This window comes from Misgurnus anguillicaudatus, chromosome 5 (genome assembly GCF_027580225.2).
Source record: "Misgurnus anguillicaudatus chromosome 5, ASM2758022v2, whole genome shotgun sequence".
Lineage (NCBI taxonomy): Eukaryota > Metazoa > Chordata > Actinopteri > Cypriniformes > Cobitidae > Misgurnus > Misgurnus anguillicaudatus.
In genome coordinates, this window is record NC_073341.2 from 19,104,654 (window position 1) to 19,126,397 (window position 21,744).

Below are 21,744 nucleotides of genomic sequence, written 5' to 3' on the forward strand. Positions count from 1 at the left end.
TACTATTGCACTAATGCGGCTTCTGCCACCGACAATGGATTTACACTTCAAAATAGGTAGTCTGTCATCAATGACAGCTCATTGGATGGAAAATGCCTTTCCTTTTCCAAATTTTTTATACCGTCATAAATATCATTACTGCAAAAATGTGTAAAATATCATGATATCATTGTGAGGCTGTATCATCCATCTTTAATGGATTGTTTAAGAATGTACTGTCATATCAGCACTGACCTACTGTATATGCCTATTGTTTTAGACTAAACAAAGATCCAGCAAACTTTAAGTAACGTATTTCATTTAAATACTGTTATTGGCCTCAGTGAGTATCAATTATATTGCACAAGAAAAAGAAAGCAGAAGATCTGATAACACTATTTATCCGTGCAATTTGTATGTTATTTACGAAAAAAATGTTAGTAATATTTTAAGTACACCTCGGGGATACTTGAATACTGTAAAAAAAAAACTATTATAAAACGGTTCGTTCTAGTTCTTCATTCTGATTGGTTGAAACGCGTTCTAAGCCGTGATAAAATACCCCGGTAAACCCACGGTTCAGACCGCATCACAAGTATCACTGCGCCACTGTTGCAGCATACTGATTTATGAAAATAAACACCACAGTCTTTAATCATATTTTAATTTTTCTACATTTGCACAATTATGGCGATATCCAGATAAATGTCAATAAATATTGTTGAGTCATTTCGTCAATAAAGAGAAAACGTTCTCTGGGTTGTTTTTGTCTTAAATTGATATTTCCGTATTATCCACTAGATGGCAATCTTACACAACTTAAACACTGACGCATTTACTCAACACAACAACGTTGTGGTGGATTTAGCGTGATGTGTAAGTTTTGATGGCTCTGAATTTGATCTCTTCACAGTTCTTCACAAAAATGGAATTATCTCCACTTTTAGTTGAAAATTTCAGAGGTGATAACTGATAAGGTAACAAAGGAAGGTAGGATGAAACGTTTTTTTGTTGTTGTTGTTGTTGGAAAGCGGATGGTCTGTTCTTTCATTTGATATTTTATGTTTATTTAAAGAAGATAGTTTTTCTGTAAGGCATTAAACTAAAACTGGGTGGCAACTTAAAAAAAAAAAACGCTGACGGGGAAAAAGTTGATCAAATATGCTTGGAAGCATGCTATCACTTCAACAGCACGATATAAATGTTAATGTATATTTTAGATGAATGTTTATTTATAAAAATAAACACCCCCGTCTTTAATCACATTTTCATTGTGTCTTTGCTGCGTCTGCGTTGCTTGAGAATTTGCGCTCTGTTGCAGCCACACTGGATTCTGAAGAACTACTTTGTTTGGCAGAAGACTAATATTTGTACTAATATAATTACCCTGCTATGCATATGAAGAAACCGTTTTATAAACGCAATAAACCCCGCGAAGCAGTGGGGTTACAGTGCATTTTATAACAGCTAAGGGGGTTAGCTGTTTGCGTCGTGCCTAGCAGCGCCCCTTAGCTGTTATAAAATGCACTGGTAACCCACTGCTTCTTGGGGCTTATTGCTTTAATATGCCTGGCTTGTGTACAATCCACTTTTATAGCATTAGGCATTCACCAAAAAGACCCTGTATTTAATTTTCTGTGCAGTGCACCCTGTATACTGCATACTGTTTTTATATTTAGCAATGATACACATTTCAGACAGGATTACAGTATACTACACTGCTGTCACATGACCTTATGTTGAACGTATATCTAGTTGAGAGAGTGGCATCCAGTTATAATCTTATTATAAATATCCCATGAAATGTGTAAAAGGCTTTAAAAATGTCCCGTAATCTGCTAAAGAATGTTAAAAAACAGGTCTTAAAGATAGATGAAACATCAGTGCAGGATTTAAATTAAATGTTGCAGTAAGATAAACATCCAGAAGCAGGGTTGCCAACCTCTTGTCACACTCCTAGTTTGTCTCCCTGTCTATTTCCCTTGTTGTCACCATTTGTCACCCTCAGGACTACATTTCCCATGATCCTCCATGCTTCCTCACTTGTTTCACATCTACAAACATACTCACCTGCCAGCGATTAGCATGATCATCTCCAGTACATTTAAGATCACTCAAGGGGTGGTTCACATTTTGCGTCTTAGGGGCTTTTTACACCTGGTCACTTCATGCATTTTCTCTAATCCGATACCTACCTGATCGTAAAAAGACCAGGTGTAAATGCCCTCCAAAACGTTTTTGCGACGTATTTAAATCCGATCGCTCAAACCACGTCAGGAGGTGGTCTGGGACGCATTTCAGATGAAACTGGACAAGTGTAAATACATCTGGTTGATGAAACCAGATCTGTCAGCGGATAACTCATCCCAAACGTAAGCACGTCACCCAGAATTAAGCCGTCAAAGAGGCAAACAAACAAAGACGACACGTTCGTTGCTTTATGGAGCGACGACAGTGGGTAAAAAAGCTTCCTAGAATCAATAAGAGAGTCTAATGACAAACTCAAATGATATTAAACAAAGAAATAAAACTTTAAAGACACACTATGCAGTTATTTTACCTTAATATAGCTTTAAAGTTATTTCGGTGGTAAACAAAGTCATAGTAAGGCGAATCATCCTCCTGTTGAAGCTCGGGGAGGACGCCGCTAGCAAAACCACCAATGCAAGCTTGAGAGAACCGCCCCTGACAAATCTCGCGAGAATCACAACTTGCTTTACGGCAACAACGTCACACACGTTAGGCTTGTTCGACTTCGTATGGCGCTGCAAGAACCGACCGCCGGATGACGTCAAAGTACCGCGAGAATGATCCGAGACGGCACTTTGACGTCATCCGGCTGTCGGTTCTTGCAGCGCTGCATGAAGTTGATCAAGCCTATAACAACAACTGCATGCGCGAATTTCAGACGTGAGGCTAAACGATTTAAAAGTTAAGAAAGCGCGTTCGGAAGAGAGTAGGAAAAGGAAAAGAGGATCTGATCGCGTTAGGAACCGGACAAGAGTCCCACTCGGTCAGGTTTTTACTCGTTGGCTTGAGCTAAAAGACAGCACTGGAGGGATGCTGATCTGGCGATCTTGTTGATGGACTAGTAAGTAAATCTCTCATTTGTAAACTTGTTTGCGGTCTATGTTGTATGTTGTTGCGCTTGCTTGTAGTATGTCATGTGATTATCATGACAACAGTTGTCAATATCTCACATAATTATCAGGACATAAATAAGCCTAGAGGTTGTAAATAGTGTAAACATGCACAATTTGCAAACTATTATGATAAATAGCAATAATCATGTATAGTCACATTATAACGAACAATGTTATGAGATAATGCAACGTACACAATAAACTTTGTCATGGCATTTTGTAATGTTTACTTGTGATTTAGCTGCAATCATGTAAAAACATTATAAGCTAGCACAGGGGTGGGCATCGAGGGCCACAGTCCTGCAGAGTTTAGCTTCAACCTTAATCGAACACACCTGAATGTCATTTCCAAACAGTCCTGAAGACTTCAATTAGATTTTTCAGCTGTGTTTGATTAGGGTTGGAGCTAAACTCTGCAGGGACACTGGCCCTCAGGACCAGGAGTTGCCCACCCCTGAGCTAGCAGAACCGTCCGAGATGCATATGTCCATCATTTTTCAGACTAACACATTTTTTGTTATTTTAGAACATGTTTTAGTTCTTTCAGTTAATCAAATGTAAAGGTACAGGGTCCTTCAAGTCCTAAAAATTTGCATTTATCCTTCCCCAAAGAAATCCAAACGGCTCCAGGATGATAAACAAAGGCCTTCTGAGGGTAATCCGTGCGGTGTTGTTGTAGAAATATCCACATTTAAAACTTTATAAATGAAAATAACTTGCTTCCGGTAGAGCTATATTGTTTTTATCATTTAAAGAGAGCGTTTGCTACTGTATATTTTTAAATGGTATTAAAGGCTGTTTTACGCCTTCATCTTCGTGCATGTTTTTGTGACAACACAGTCACTCCCGTGACACCTCTGTAACAGATCATAAGCTATTTGTTTATGTATTTACACTGGACTGCAAACAGCATCTGCTACAGTTTACACTTGTGTGATGTAACATTTATCTTTCTTAACAGGTGTAAAAAATCCTCTGCTTTTCATCTATTATTTATTCATATTTACCGGTGAGGCCAATGAAAAACTACAGCCTACACTGAAAGAGCGTGCCGCTAGGATTGTTGGCTTGGGCATGCGTGTACTTATAAAATGTGTAACCTGAATGCGCTGTAAGACGCTTCGGATAAAAGCATCTGCCAAATAACGTAATAAACGTAATGTACTGTAAATCTAGAGCAAGGAGTGTGTGAAAAATAAAATACAACTGTGGCTTACTGCTTCCTTCTCGTTTTCTTGTTAGTCCTACATTTTAAATTCACAATCATTCTGTGTGATTTACAAACCTGGGTGCTAGCACTCAGCTTTTTATTTTTGTTAGCGACTGCAGATCATTTGCGTTTTTTAAGGCATGTCGGTCTCATTTTATCATACAGTGAACTTCACTGTCACTTTGGATCAGGGATGTGTAAGCTCCATTGATGTATCTAAGCTGGATAGGATACAGCCGGGCTGGGTAAATGCGTAGAGATCTGATGAAAGATGGCGGGTGTCAGATGGTTCCTAACTCACATTAGAGTAACATGGAACAGTGAATATTAAGCATCACTCAACCTGCTGACCAAGAGTTAGAGAGTCTCTGTGCTGTTAGACAGATGTGACATTGCAATATGTGAATTATTCTAACAAAAATGAATGTTGAGGAATATAAATTGTTGGTCCAGATTTGTATGCTTTATTTCTTCTATGAGTCTTCTAAAGCTTTCAAGCTCTGAAAAGGACACAAAAATGACACATATAACAGAGGTGATGAAACTTCAAGTCTTCAACAGTCATAACAATATACTGTAGGTTTGTGTGAGAAACAGATCGAAATTTAAGTCACCATCATAGGAGATTTGAATACTCTGCCCTGTCTCTTCCTGTCATGATAATGAGAGTTTCTGAGAGAGGTACAGTAGCTATGTCGGTCTACAGCAGAATGAGTCAGATATGTTTAATTAATGGGTCGAAGTGATTTAGGCTAATCTGGTTCTGGAGTGACTTAGGTTGACTCACTGACTCCAGTTGCAGAGGTTAACAGCTCACTGGAGATTATCAGTGACTAATGACTCTCCCTGTACACAGATATAGTGCACAAGCTGTATGTACCGGTTTAATGGAGCTTTTGCTTGCTTTTTGATGCTGGAGGCTTCAGTGTCTATCCACTGTAAATGCATGGTAAAAAGCTACAAGTACTATTTTTTCCACTTTTATGTATGGAAGAAATAAATTCATTTAGATTTGAAACAACATGAAAGTAAAAAATGACAAATTTTTATTTTCTATGAATTTCTATTATGCCCATTTTTTACGATATGTAAAATAAGTCTCAGGTGTGCACAGAATGTGTCTGTGAAGTTTCAGCACAAAATACCCCTCAAATCATTTATTACAGCATATCCAAAATGATCCTATTTGGGTGGAAACAAAAAGTGCTGTTTTCATGTTTATACCTAGCCTGGTTAAAACCAGACCATTCTCAGTAGTTACTGAGTTATGGTCTGGCAAAGCTTCATAGACAAATCATTTCCAAAGGGGCGTCACCAACGGACGTCTCTCAAATGCCTCTGTGTCCAACTGGATAACCTAAAAACAATCACAGCGATAAAGGAGATGACGTATGCAGAGCTATATCAGACTTTTGTTGGATCCATTTGGTAAGACAGCGATAACATCTTTTTTTAGATATGAAGGCTTCGAGTGTTGTTCTTTGCTCGGGTTTAATCGAAAAGGAAAAGTTTAGACCACTTAAAACAGACGCGATAGCTGATTTGAATGAGTGATGTTCCATGGCGACATCCATATTTGTAATGTATAAAATCTGCTTCACCGTCGCTGCGCTGTCGTCATCGTGCAAAGCCCGCCCCAACGTTTCTGATTGGTGCTGCGATTTCTCGGCATTAGAAATGGCCTTGAATGGCCTCTTTGCCAGACTACTTGCAGAACAAATCAAAATTTGCCGGAAGTTGTCTGGGTTTTCCCAGGCTAGTTTATACCTTTAAATGCAAATGAGCTTCAGCTCCTCACTCCCTTGCCAGAAGACAGTGAGCGCTTTTGGTTAAAAGTATATTGGATTCCTGTGAATAGTCTGAGACAATAGTATCCTTAGCTGCATTAGTGCTACAACATGCTAACAAATAGGGATGGGCACGAGTACGTGGCATCAACGATCGATCATGAAAACGATGACCATGTGGGTTTATTTATTTATTGTGGTTATGGCGGCATTTGGATGTCTGGTTAGCGTTACAAGTGCCTGTGTTCATTTTTCTGTCAGATTATTCATGTGTTTTTTTTTTTTTTGGGGGGGGGGTTAATAAAAAATGTTCCCCTTTGATTGCCCCGCCCCCAGTTAATCAAGTACTCATTTTTCATACCTATGGATTAATCAAAACGAAAAAACGACATACACGCACATCCCTACTAACATTTAAAAAGGTTTTTGGGTAAAAATAACCAGCCAGTCAGCGGCTTTGTTTGTATGACGTCACATTAACAAGGGAATTAAAGCAGCATATCTAATGAGACTGCTTTGGTTTAATTAGGATTAAAAAAAAAGTAGAGGGTGGATTTCTTTTATTGACAAGTTGTTGTGTTCACACACTGCCAACTAGGGCTGTCACTTTTCGTTCGAAAATCGATTTCACAATCGATCGGACCAACCAAAAAACGTTTCGAAAACGAAAATAGGCAATCGATTTTAACCAAATATGTACACTATTAATTTTAAAAGAATTAAACAGTTAAAATATAGATGTAACAAAACTCACAAACAAGCAGAAAAAGAAAATAAAGAATCCCGAAAGTGCAGTAGGTGTGCGAAAGCTAGACAGAAAATACCCAGCAATTTTAAGCACCTATAGTTTCACGCTTTCAATAGCTGCATCTAGTGTTTTGCAAAGAAAATGGAGGACAACGTCAATAAACCTGTGCAACACGAGACAGCGTCGAAATTGTGACCTTACAGGAGATGATGAGTTATGACAAGGAGCCAACCTTGCGAGCTGACAGCGACCCGCTTTTGTGATGGAAGATTGGCAGTACGAAATACGCAGCTGGCAACGGAGTACCCGAGTTTCCCTGGGACATCAGTGCGGTTGGAGTGCGTCTTCTCAACAGATGGACATATAGTGAATGAAAAGTGCTCTGCTCTTGACCCCTTAAATGTTGATCGACTTGTTTTCCTGACCAATAATTTATGGCCCTAGTCTTTTTGCGCATTTCATTATGCCTGCCTAGTGCCGCCTAAGTGTCGGTTACGTTTAATAAAAAAAATACACAGCATGTTCTCAACTTCAAGTAAGTCTATTTAAAGTTTCATTTTTGAACAGTTGTTTGAAATGGATCGAGTCATTATTTAAAATAATTTTTGAATTGCCTAAATCATAAAAGCAGCCGGTTGAACCTGCAGTAATGTTTTTCATTTATGGCAGCAGTCCACTCTGCATAATTTTTTAAAGAATGTTGCACTACTGTTGCAGTTTTTTATTCTGCACGAAACTTAATGACAGTGAATAAGAAATATTGCTGACTTGTGCGTTTCAGGCGCTCTCTTTGCATTTGTCTGTTATTTGGCGTTTGCATAATTTGGTGAATTTTGCATAATATATGCGCTTTAAATCAAAAATGAAAAAGGGAATTGGAATTTGATTAACTAATCAAAACTTAATTTTTTTTAGAAAATAAGTCACCAATGTGTGTGCAGAAACATTCTGTTATCATAGAAATCCATCTATTCTTCTTTGTGTAATCTAAAACGCAACAGTCACACAAAACAGGCTGTGGGGGATCCCCTATCAATGTGATGTCACATTGATTACACACCAACCATAACCACTCACAGACTCCGCCTTATGAGCGCGTAGTTCAACCTTCTGCCAGAGACACATGTCTTGATGTAGTCCAAAGCACATGTGTGAGCCTTCTACCCCCTAATTTACATAGAGAGGGGAAGCTTTCTTTGCATTTAAAGAAACACACAAAAACAGCACGTTTTTTTATTGCAGCCTCAAATGGGCATGTTCAACATCACATAATGAAAGATCTTTGGTGTATTTTGAGCTAAAACTTTACAGACACATTCTGGGGATACCAGAGACTATTTTAATATTGCTGAAAACTCCTAGGTTAGGGGCCCTTTAAGTAACACACAGACACACAACTGATATTATTTTATAAAAATATATTGTTATGAAAATATTATAGTGTAATATAAATGTGTAGCAGAAATATTATTTTTTAGGTGTGACAGTGACATTTATAAGTGAATCCAGTGGTTGAAATGAGAGAGATTTCTATTTTTAAACCACAGATGGATAAAATCACAGCATTTCCAGCGTGTATTAAATTTGCATATAATTTAGAGGCTGTTACATTAATAAAAAATGGAAATCCTCTGCTATTTGAACTGCAATTCCGCCTTCCCTTGAAATTCACTCCGTGGACTTAGTCCCCCTACTGTATGTCAGTGTTTCCCAACTCCAGTCCTTGACAGTTTTAGATGTCTCTCTATAAAACACTTGAACTCACCAGCCTCCTTTCACAATGTTTAATATGACTCCGTAGTAAACACACTAACAAGCTGATGAGTTGGATCGGGTGATTTATATAGGGAGACTTCGAAAACATTCTGGGTGGGTGGCCCGGAAGACTGGAGTTGGGAAACACTGCCCTAAGTCACCCCTTATTTTCAACTCTGAAAAACATTGTTTTGTATGCTATTTATTAAAAAAGGTTTGTTGAATTCCCACACACAGCGTTGGGTCAATAAGAGACTAACATAGCCATTTTGGGTTGAAGCAACCCAGCATAGGTTAAAGTTAAAGGTAGAGTTTTTATAGTGCAAGTAAAGTCTAGTTAAATAAAGTCCAGTTGCTTGAGCCCAACTTTAATAGACTTCTACATTGACCTGAGGCATGTCAGGTACCTGAATCACAAATGTAACGTTTTGCAGTAAGCGACATTGTCTTTTATTTGCTCTGTGTTTTGATTGAACGGTTATGTTTGAACTTCATAATACCGAGCACAGTGTGAACCTGCTTTAAGTAGCACTTACTAAATGTACGAAACATTTAAATTAGCATATGTCCTTTCCTTATGACATTTCAATCTGAATAAGAGCTCTCTCTCTTCCTTCACCTGCAATCATCGCAATGTGAAGTGAACTCTGATGGTCATTTGAAGAGACAGCTTATTACCCGAGTCCACGGGGAGTCTGTCTCTCTCCTTTCCCTTGTGTCTTTCTCCCTCTCACGCTTTCTTGAGTTCTGTCTCTTTGTCTATGCTGCGTGTCTGTCTCTCTTTGTCAGTAAGTCCAGCTCAGAAGCTGTGAGGTGACAGCTGAACGGACACAGTTTTCTGATGGCAAGCTACTGAGAACACTCAATGCTTTTCTCTAGTGTGAGGTGAGGTGGCGACCTGCTCAACAGTCCTACAGCTTCACACTGGGGACATGAGAAGACGTCAACAGGTTTCCATAATAAAGTATTAAAATTCCAATCACTGTTCGAAAAAAAAAATGGTCAAAGTATGTACCCCAGCTGTCACTGGGTAGGGCGCACTCATACTATCCAAACCAAACCATGCCCCAGCGCAATTGTCCCCCCTCCCTACTCATACCCAAATGCACGCACTCACACTGTACTTTTATGGAGCCATAAAAGTACATAATGTTAAGTCTGTGTTTTTTATTCAGAGTCGTTTGGTGTACGATGATACACAGCCCTTTCACATGCCATCAATTTGCTTAGTTGGTGTGTTGCGTGTGCAGCTCAGACATTCACGTACCCTGCTGCGTGCATCAGATGGTTTTTACAGAGGCAGATGAAGGTGAGTGGTCGTGCAATTGACGTCTATTCTTTTGAATCGCGATCAGGCGCGACTGCGCTCACATTATAGCCTCCCACACCTGAGCCCAAGTGAACTGCGATCCAGCACACCTCTGCAAGCCTGCCCGGTACAGAGCGATCAAACTAGTCAAACAAACCAGGCTTTAGGGGTCAAACGCGCCCGAGCGCGGTTTGGTTTGGATAATGTGAGTGCACTCTTAAAAGGTCCTAATATGTACCATTAGGTACAGATATGTATACATTTGGTACCAAGATGTATCTTTGGTACCAATATGTACCTCTGGGGTTTAAATAAGACCTCATTAGTTGAAAAGCTGTATTTTCTTTAAAAGTGTACAGATTTTGACATATTTTGACCATTGTTATTTCTGACAGTGTATAATGTCTATAATTTTGTCATAGTCTACAATCATTTAATATCATAAATATTGGTCATTAGAATTTCAAGGCCAGGCTCACACAACATGAAATCTGGTTATGAAATCTGGTTGCAGACACATTTTTTCCTAAAATTTTCTTACCTAAAATCTTAAACATGCTTACACTACAAGATTGGAAAATTATGACATCACAATCACACAATATATTATTTTAAGATATTAAGATTTTCATCAGTAGGAGCACTTCACGTGACCTCACAGGTAAGCGGATGCAAACAAATGAGATACATGTGACACATTTATTTGTATTTTTAATCGCCTTAACTAGGTTGTCCAAAAAAAAAAATCCGCTGCACAAAATTCGCTTCACACCACGAGCGTGCACGCGCGCCACACGGACAAAATGAGAGAAGAAAGACATGGTCCGTCACTGTCTGGAGGACAACTAGCCAATTGATAAAACATCTCGGACTCTCACACCACGAGCGTGCACACGCGCCACACGGCCAAAACAAGAGAAGAAAGACGTGGTCCGTCACTGTCTGGAGGATAGCCAGTTGATAAAACGCGTGTCTGTGAGAACTGTAAGTGGACTTATGTTTTGGGTTTATTTAAGCCTGTTATTGTATTAGTCTTAGTAAAGCCCCTTTGATTGCCACGCCCCCCGGCCCCAAAAACACCCACCCGACCCTACCACCTTAACTAACAAATTTTCTGTGGGAAACCCTGTTAATGTTTACATCTGCTAGCTTATATGCTAGCAGCTTTCTTCCTTCACCAAATACATTTAAAACTGATGTTATTTCCATACTTTCCGGACTATAAGCCGCACCGGAGTATAAGCTGCAAAAAATGCGTCATTAAAACGAAATAACATATATAAGTCACAGTGGACTATATGTCGCGTTTATTTAGAAAATTATTTCACAAAATCCAAGCCAAAGAACAGACATTTAATCTGGAAAGGTGAGTTATTCAACTAAACAATAGCAGACAGAACAGCAGGCTGAATAGATGTCTGTACGTTAAAGTAATATTATCAGTTCTTTAAATGATAAATACAGAACTTTTTAAAGGTTTGGAAGGTTGAATAGGCTAAATTAACCGAACAAGCCAATTAGCGTGAAGTTTGCATACTCGTGATTCCACATTACTGAATCCATTGCATTACTTAAATAAAGAAGCAGCATATGACGGACTCTCGCGCTGTAAACGGTAATGCTGTCTCTTGCCTCATAAATGTCAAAATTAATTCATACTGACTTACAAGGCACACCTGACTATAAGCACCAGCCAAGTTATGAAAAAAACGCGGCATATAGACCAAAAAATACGGTTCTAATTTTTCAGGCAACAGTCGTGATATGGTTTTTATGAGCGCGCTATTCAGTCATGTGGTTTCCACACTTTCACAAGCCATCCATGAAAGTCCAAATAACCCAAGGGTGAAGATATTTAAAATTGAAAAATTCATTCCTGTGATGCTTGATACTGACATAAATACTGTACACCCATATTTCATAACCAAACTCAATGAGGTGAGGTTTATATCATTTGTTTCTATGTTTTGCCATTTCCTGCCCTTACAACAGGATACGTAAACCTTTTAAAAAAGTCCGGAGGTGATGAAAAGATGAATATATAAAATCTCTCCACACAGGGAGAAAGCAATTCGATGGATGTCTTGTGGAAGACCATAACCGTAAAGAATCATTCCTCCACATATACTTTCCATCGCTGTCTGTTTGCTGTGAAAAATAAACACATAATCGATGAGCACACGCTAAAACAGAGTAGCAAGCTGAAGAACTGGTCGTTCTTATCACAAATATGAAATGAATTCAATTCTGGTGTGTATTAGGTGTAAAATGGTGAACTAAATGGTGAAGACAGCAGAGTTCCCAGTCTACTGTTAAATCATGCTGTGCACTTCACAGATGCATGCTGGGTAATTGCTTTTGTGTAATTGTTTGTGAAGGGCCTGATACCAGACAATCAAACCTCTATATGTGACCTCTGCAACACCTCAAAATAGATTTTGTAAGTAATGTTTTATCATTTGACCTTTTCATAAATGCACCTATTGTAATTAATTCATACTAAACTTAATTGATGCATTATTAGCTGTAATATATCATTATATCCTCTCATTCATTTCACCAGCTCACCAAAAGTAGTGCATAACAACTGTCCTTGCGTAAGGACCTATTTCTTTTATGCTGTCACCACTGACTTTGTTTATATCATTGATGTTTGGGTCTAATAAACCCCAGTTATCCAGTTAATGCTCCATTAGGTCAGCAGGAAGCAAGTAATTCAAGCAAAGCAAGCACTGATGTCTGAGTATCAGCCAAGTCATTCAATATCAACCTCACTGAATGAGGTCCTTGATCACTTTCCAAAAAGACATTGGATACAGAAACAGACTGTGATTTAATCCACAATGTCCAATAGTTTATTTTAAAAAAATCCTGTTAGGATTCCAACAACGATCCTTAATTTAAAATGATATGTGCGTGTGTGTGGGTTTGCTTGGTGCAAACTTGCCCAAAGGTTTTTTTTGTGCAGTATTTTGGTGCAAATTTTGCTCTTGTTCAGTAGAAGAGAGAAAGAAATGAGTCAGACTGTGAGAGAGAGAGAGAGAGAGAGAGAGACAAAGACAGAGAATTTCCTTTAAATTGCTTTATATAAAACTTGGAAGCCTACATGAATACAGTCATCAAAACTGTCCGGTGGGACAACCAAATAAATCACTATCATGGCAGCTTTAACGCCTTTTGTGTCACAAAAATCTGTACATTAATTAAAGAAGCAAACTTGTGTTTATCAAGAGCACTTGGCCACCTCAGCTTAAAGACCTCTTGGGAAATCAAGATGGTAATCAGGAGTAAAGATCAGTTCTTTAAAAAACAACAAAGCCTCAACACATCTGCTTTTACAAACAAAGTAAATATGCTTGGAAGTATTTTTGCTAGCCATTGTGATAGTGTAACATTGATTAAGTCTAAACAAAAAACATGTGCAGCCTCAAGAGACTTTTAAAGATTTAACATCCAAACGACTTAGTACGACATAGTGGACATCCTGTATTCTACAGTGTGTGCATGAAATCCTGTGTAAACTTGCACATTTTTCAACATTTGCCTAAACTGTCAGAAAAAAAGTTTTCTGTTGCTGGGGTGGTACCCTGAAAGATTTATTTTGTACCTTTATGGGTATACAACACATTGAAATGTTTTACCTTTTGAGGTACAATAGTATACCCTAAGGACCTATTGTGTACAATTTTGTACCAGTTAAATTTCAGGGTTACACATTTCAAGTGAGAGCAAGGTTACATCGTGTTACCTTTTAAGATTACAGTTCCCTTTCGAGGGAACTCACGCTGCGTCACTGCTGTGACACTTTGGGGACGCTTCCAGGGGTGAGTGTGTCTGAATGTGTATATCAAATTCAACCAATGGTGAGACTTAACGACAAAGACAGGGTGACGCGGGAGCCAGGAAGTATATCGCTATCTGAAATATTGCCAAAGACGGCATTTACAAGGACGCAGGAAGTATGGCAAGGAAGACGCAGCGTCTCGTTCCCTTCTCAGGGAACAACAGTCACATTAGTAACGCAAGACGTTTTAATGTGTTAAACACAACTATGCAATAAAGCATTTTGGTATGAATCAACATTCACATACAGAAGATATAAGCATTTAAAGTGAACAGTTTAGCACATGTGCTTAAAAGGCTAGAAATTGTATTATATTATTATCCTACACTACACAGGTAATAACATGTTTTTTTACAGAAAACGTTTGGCATAAAATAGATTTCAAGCACTTTCAATGACCTGTATCTATGAATGTATATTTTCAAAAACTTTCCCGGGCCTTGAATTTTTTCCCCAGATTCACAAACTTGCAAGGATTTCAAGGACCCATGGGAAGTTATTGTATTATGTTAAGGGTAGCACTTTATTTTACAGTATGTGTACTTACCTTGTACATATATGGTAAATGTTTTGTACTTACAGACAAATGTGTGGTACTTACTTTTGAGTATCTGCATGGTAATTAAAGGGTATCATTACTGTACTTACCAGTGGTACATACTTGATAGTTATTAAGCAACTCTAGGTAAGTACTGTGTAATACCAGATACATATTTATAATGTAGCTATAATGTAACTAACAAGAAACACTACTGTACTTACAAATGAATGTACAATATAGGTATTGAGTACTTACAGTCAAGTGTTTGTTAATGACAGGTACTTATTGTGTACATATTTCATAACTAATAACAAACACTACTGTACTTACAATTTGTATGTACATGGTAAGTGTATAGTACATACAGGCCAGTGTACCTTAATGACCAGCACATATAGTGTATGAATACTGTAATCAACGAGAAACACTACTGTGCTTATAAATTTTACTTTTATATTTTTCCAAAGTGAAATATAAAACATTGAAAACCATTTGTCCTTTTTTCTACTGGCAGTAAATTAAGGGAAATAGGAGATTTGTGAGAGAGGTCAGTAAAGTAATCCGTCTCTTTGTGCCTGACGTGTTTGAATTAATTTCATTGCACTGAGACGCTCCTCTTGCCTACTTCCATAGTCATTTTTCTTAACCCCAATTATTTCTGTGGTATTAATCAGGCTGAACTCTGGGTTTACCTGCAGAGCGTCTAATCTCAAATGCATTCAACAATACTGTACACTTGCTTAAAATACAACATAAATACAAACTCAACTTAAGCTATTTCATTATGGGAGTAAGACAGTAAAACAGCATTTGATTTATTAGTCATAATTAAAAATTAATTTGTATATGAAATGGAGGTCTGCTGTTTATAACTGAGGTTGAACCATCATTACCTGCATTTACATTTATGCTTTTGGCAGAGACTTCTAAAATGACTAACACTGCATTCAATATACTGTACATTATGCATTTCTTTATCAGTATGTGTGTTCCCTGGGATCAGACTCATGACCTTTGTGATGCTTACGCATACTCGTTGAAACATAACGGGTCTTACTTTGATTATGCTTAATAAGCTGATAATGCTTAAGGTCATGTAAACGTGGTAAAATAGTTTTCTTTATCTGGAAAAGGTCATAAACGGCTAAAACTAAATCTGATTGGCTTAAGTAGATTAATGCCCATTGCCCTGATTTTAAGTTATTTAGAGGTAGTCGAAAATGCCTCAGACTGAATTGCTTTTGTGGTGAGACGCGCATGTGGTCAAATGTGTTCACGAATGTGATGTACTGAGCACAATGTTTTTCAATCGGACATGTCTTCTTTAGTCATTTTATCTTTAGGCTTTCATTGATAAAACTGAAGAGACTGCTAGGAGCCTCTTTTATTTTTGTTTCATTTTGTGAGGGTTTAAAAGGTACACAAGCTTTTTTTAATCAGTTGCTGTATAAAAAACTCCAACAATATGCAATATGTTTACTAACAACACAACAACGGACTTTGCCATAATACTATTTTGTTTGAATTTAAACCTGTAATATCTCCCACTCGCGAAAGCAGAGGGACTTGCCCATAGACCACCCACTTAAATATTCATGACAGAAGCTGTTGAAAAATTGACGTTCACTAGTGATCCGATAAACCAATCCAACACATCTAATACAACAAATAAACAACAGGTTTCTTGTAGTTTGTTCATGTGTGCATCCCATATGGCAAAAAATATATATTTTTTTTAATATATATATATATTTAAATATACAAAAATTGCCCAAAAATATATTTGCTAAAATATATTTTAAAAATTAATACATTTTAAAGCAATAAAAAATATATTTAGCCCACCATATATTTAAATCCAAGGAAATATATTCCTGTTGCATTGAAAGAAAAGGCTCCAATTAACTATAGTTTCAACTTTAAAAATATACTTATAAAATTAACTTGTATTAAGCATTTATTTTTTAAATATTTTTTTGTAAATAATACGTTTTTGCCATAGGATGTAAAATTTGAAATGTATTTGCTTGCCCTTAAAATAAATTTTGAAATATGTGATGATATACAGTATTAAGGTTAAAAATAAATATATTTCCAAATTCAAAAATATATTCAACCGAGCATTACTTTCTACAAAATGTGTTTAGTACATACTTAAAATATATGTTTGGTCAGAGAAATGTTTTTTTTTGATGTATGGGATTTAACCGATAAAAGTCACAAATGGAAGTAAGTGTAAAGTATCAGATAAAAGTCAGCACTTGACTCATGCAATTGATGGAGAAAATTGGTGTGCGACCCCCTTAAGGCAATAACATCACTGCCTGTGAGACACTAGATTTGTATAATAAGCAGATTTTTAATAGATATTTGCTTATTTAAATGAAGTAATATTTAGACCTTTTTGCTCTCTTTGCATGTTTTCAGTGTGCAGACAATAATCATAATGTTTTGTTGTTGGTTTTTTGTTGTTGTTTTTTTACATTGTAAAAAATATATTCACATATAGTGAATATGTTGTATGTTCTGTTTACTGCTTTAGTTATTATTAATGTTGGCCTTCAAAGTGGTTTGCAGAGAGTCTTAGGGCGTTTTCACATCTGTAATTCGGTTCATTTGGTCCGGACCAAAAGCAAAAAATGATACATTGTAACTTTTTTAGCAGATTTGGTTCCATTTCACACCACACTGATTGCTCTGATCCGCACCAATTGAAACGAACCAAAATTCTGTCATGTGATAAGATCAACATCACTCATTGGCCACATGTATTTGAACGTATTTCCTAAACGGCTTCACGAGTGGTCAGAATCAAAGTGCGGCAAATTCCAACGGAACCCCCGGAAGTAAACAAAAGAAGGATAATACAGCAGACACCATGGACAGACGGCCTCGCAACTCCAGGTATGTCCGCGATTTGTCATTGTGCTAATATTGCTAATAGAAACGGTCAACAAACACTTCCTCATCCGATAATGCACTGCGCAGTTGACTACGGCAGCTGGTTTAGTCCAAAATGCGCAGTACTTTTGCAGTTAGGTCAGTTCAATCTCGGATCGTGTTCTCACCACAAACGAACCGCTCTAGAGTTCGTTTGAAAGCGTACCGAGACCACGTCTGCAAGCTGGTCTCGGTCCGCTTGTTTGGTTCCTTTTTTGGTGCGCACCAGAGTTCGATTGCTGCATTCTCACCTGCCCAAACAAACTGCACCAACTGAGCAATCGAACTCTGGTACGATTCAATCGAACTAAACAAGGCAGGTGTGAAAACCCCCTTAAGCTAGTGCTTGAGATTGCCCAGCTAAAATTCAAAACATGGCACACAGTGCTTTATTGATTGTGTAGCACACTCTAAAAACAAACGGTGCTAAATAGCCCTAAAAGTGAAAAAAAGGACCTATGAAGAACCATATAGCACCAGTATAGCACCACATATGGTACTATATAGCACAATATGATTCAACATCGGTGCTACACAGGTACTTCATCTGTGCTATAGACCATTTCATCGGACGCACGTGCGGTGACGCGATAAGCATCTGGTCCGAACTTTACTTCTGGTTTCTGTTTGTTTAATGGTCTGACTAGTTGCTGAAATGGAACTCTTAAAAAAATACCTTGTCGAAAATAACAAATGTTTTGGGTTCCTATGTAATCTAGGTGTTGTTTATTTTGCTTGTTATAGACTACTTTATAATGACTTTGTTGTTACTTATTCTTCGCAGAGTTTACCGGAAGTTACGTGATGACCACAAAAGCTGCGTGTTTATGTTGTTACTGCTGAAACCATCTAAATGATCCTTAAAATGGTTTCTCTGTGATTATGAACCAAGAACCAGTTTTAGTGCTATTTAGCACCGTTTGTTTTTTGGATGCAGTTCATATAAAACTAAAACAGTTTTGAGATTTGAGATTTGTATTTGCTTTATAAACAAACAAACAAAAACAAAAAATCAGCTATTTAAAAATATGATTAAACCCCCTACTAACATCAATACCTGGACAGCAGGTATAATTCAGTTGTGTTTCAATATTTTTTTCAAATCAGCATGTTAATACCCTGATTTCCCATTTGTTTACTAAACCTTTTTTTTTTAGAAGAAAAATCACTCGCTCAAATGAGGGCTCCACAGCGAGGTGAAGAATCGTCCTCAGCATATTGTAAAATAATTGCTTTTTTCTTTCATTACACTCTTTAAGAGCACATCCATTTCCAGTTTAATGGAGCTAAAACAATCCTCTACCTGAGTCTGTATCCCCCTGGCATGATTGCTTGTCCCTTTTGCCTGTAAACCATGTTCAGTAGTGTTGTGCCAGCATTTGTTCCCCAAACTACATCTTTCCAGATGAGTGGGGCTATTCAACAGCAGGAGGCAGATTATCAGAAATAGAAAGTGCCAAAGGCATAACAGAAATACAAACTCTTAACAGAGAAACAAGTAAGAATCCCATCTCATCTCTGCTTTCAGGGCATGAGGATTCACTATTAGTGAACTTTAATGAGCCTTTGTTTTTGCAGTTGTTACAGCATAATAGTGTTTCTGACATGTTTTAAATGGTGCTGTGCTTCCAGACTGCTAAAATAGCCTAACCAATGAGACATCAACATAAGATTCAGGTTTTGCTGCTAAATAGCATAGGCCTACTGTAGGACCAGCAACAATCCAGCACAACCAGCATAAATATAGTGAAAAACAAGTGTAAAATCATGTTGTATGTCAATGGATTAATGGCACCTACAGTACACTCCGAAACATAAAGTGAGACATAACCCAGGCGCAGACTGATTGAACACACCACTTTTATATTAGGACTAAACAAAGAAAACAAAACCCACGAGAGGCAAAAACAATAGGGAACAAATTAACTCAACCATAGACAGACTTGATACAATAAACTTGACAAAGACTATGACTATGACCTTAGACCTTGACCTTAGAACAAACTTGACTTTGCACAGGATTCAAAAACGAACCGGCAAAAGACAGCAAACACAATGGCATTAAATAAGGGAGCAAATCAAGAAGGCAACAGGTGATAATAATAATGTGGTTAACAAGAAGACAATGGGGCGCGAGACGAGACAGGGAAAGCACATGGCCTGATTAAAAACAAACCAAGGCCACATGCTTTCATACAAAACACATGGGCCTGTCATGATCATGACATAAAGATGCTACAGAATGCCATATAAGAATATTTTTTTTTTGTATGGTTCCATAAAGAACCTTTTAAATCCATGTAACAGGAAGTCGTGAGGCTGTTGTGAGGAATTTCCGAGTCAAACAGAATGCCCTTTACTCAATTCGAAGGCTGCACCCTCCGGATGTCAAATTTCTAGGCTGCATGCATCATCAAGACTGTCTATGTTACTTTTTATTGTACCCTTAGGTAAATTTGTTTTACAGTGCAACGACAGTCTTACCCCTTAGATCAAACAGTAAGAACTCTGTGTATGTTTTGATAATCACTCTGAATTTGATCTCTATCAAAAGTCTAAAAATAAGAGTAAAAAAAACAAGAATTGTCAATTTTGATTTCAAGGGGACTTTAACATCTACAAAATCGTTAAGTTATTTGTAGTAAAAATGTGAAAGTAATAGTTAGAAAGAAATGGTTCTTTTAAAAATCTTTAGGGGCTCTATCATACACCCGGCACCAGGGGTTAAATTGGGATTTGTTATGTGGGGGGGGGGCCTCTGCCGGGAGGGTACGTGAAGGGGTAACATGTTTAATACTGATGACAGCAACGCTACTGGTGTGTTTTAATGACATTCTGGACCTCTGATAGGATTTGATAAGTTTCAACTTTAAATCTGTGCCAGAGATTGACCACAAATATTTTATAAAGAGTGTCTGAATTTTAAATTATGCAAATCTATTAGTTTGACACCCTATATCCATTTGTTGCACATGTCATTATGCACAATTGATCAAACTTTAAATGAAGTAAAAGGAATCAACCTCCTTGAATAATTCTATATGCATAAGATAGGCTACCCAAAAAGATTAAATTAACAAGAAAAGGTACAACACACAGTACTGTCTTTATCATCAACATGTCTAATAAATTAGCAATAGAGATTCCCTATGCTGGTCAGCAGCTAAAACAATCGTAAGGTTTGATTTGTGTAATCAAAATACATAAGTATTAAACTATACAATGAGTTATATGCAGTGTTATCCAGTAAACATACTGTAATTAGATGAGTGACATACATACTTTAGTCCTTAACACGTTTCTAGTCTTCTATTAAGTTTCCTCAACGTGGGCACCATTATTACCTCTCTCTCTCTCTCTCTCTCTCTCTCTCTCTCTCTCTCACGCGCTCTCTCTCTCTCTCTCTCTCTCTCTCTCTCTCACGTCTCTACAATGTCAAATGATCCTGAGTTTTTTCGCTCGAGTTGCATAACTTGCCTGAAGACGCGTTTGGAAAAGCGCATGTTTCCGCGGCATTTGCGCCGCCCAATTCGCGTCATTTGCATCGCCCCGTGCCAGGACGCGTCTGATTGCGTCTTTGCATTGACTTTGTATGTAATCTACTCGCGCAAATCGTTGATCTTGCGTTGGTGAGTATGCCCCATAATGAATGGAAACACATTATTCCCTTCGCGTCAGTGCACACGCACCAACGCAGCGAGTACACACGCACAAGCGCAGCGGGTACACTGGCACGAGCAGAGCGAGACCTTCAGCCTATGTGCCGGAGCTTAGCCCCGGACGGCCCCGGCCCAATTTAAACCCTGCCCGGCACAATGCAGCGCAAAGCGTGACGCAATTGTTTTTGCTAGTTTCAGCCCAGCGCAGTTGTCATTTTCGCCTTCAGTGCCACGTTGTTTAAATGGCAAATACATTTGCGCCCATTTGTGCGCCATGGTCATTGTGTTATGAAAACGGGGTGTGGTCAGGCACGTTGTTGGCGCGTTGCTATTTTGAGGCAACTAAAATAGACTATTCAAATGTAAATTATTATTATTAAGTCTCTTGTACATAAATGAGCACTGATTATGAGACGTTGAAGGCGTAGAGAGCTGCTTCACCTGTAGCCTGGTAAGTAATTGAATGTTTTGATTTAAACGAATGCAAATATTGCAAATATATAAAAATGTTTTTATTAAATGCTAGCCCGCGGATTTATTTTATATGATGACTTTGTACCTGTGGATATACTGAGATTTTTAAGTGATGCTTTTTAAAACATGACGCTGTCCGAGTGCTGAAACCTTTCGGCTCTCCACCGTTTGTAAATTCTTTATTTGTAACAAACAGGAGATAAAGTATTTTGGAATACAAACCTTTTCTTGTAAATTATTCTTTGAGATTACACTTATTGTGTAGGTTATCATTTATAGCAATTAAAAGCCTGCTTTTTATTTCCCTGAAAGAAAACGACTTTAAAAGAGAACCAAAAAAAAAAAATTATAATAA

At 37.7% G+C, this 21,744-nt stretch overlaps 1 protein-coding gene across 2 annotated transcripts in view; it reads right to left on the reverse strand.

The window, feature by feature from the left end:
• The window catches only part of gfra2a (GDNF family receptor alpha 2a), a 118,727-nt gene that overhangs the window by 76,149 nt on the left and 20,834 nt on the right, over positions 1 to 21,744 (reverse strand). The window lies entirely within an intron of this gene.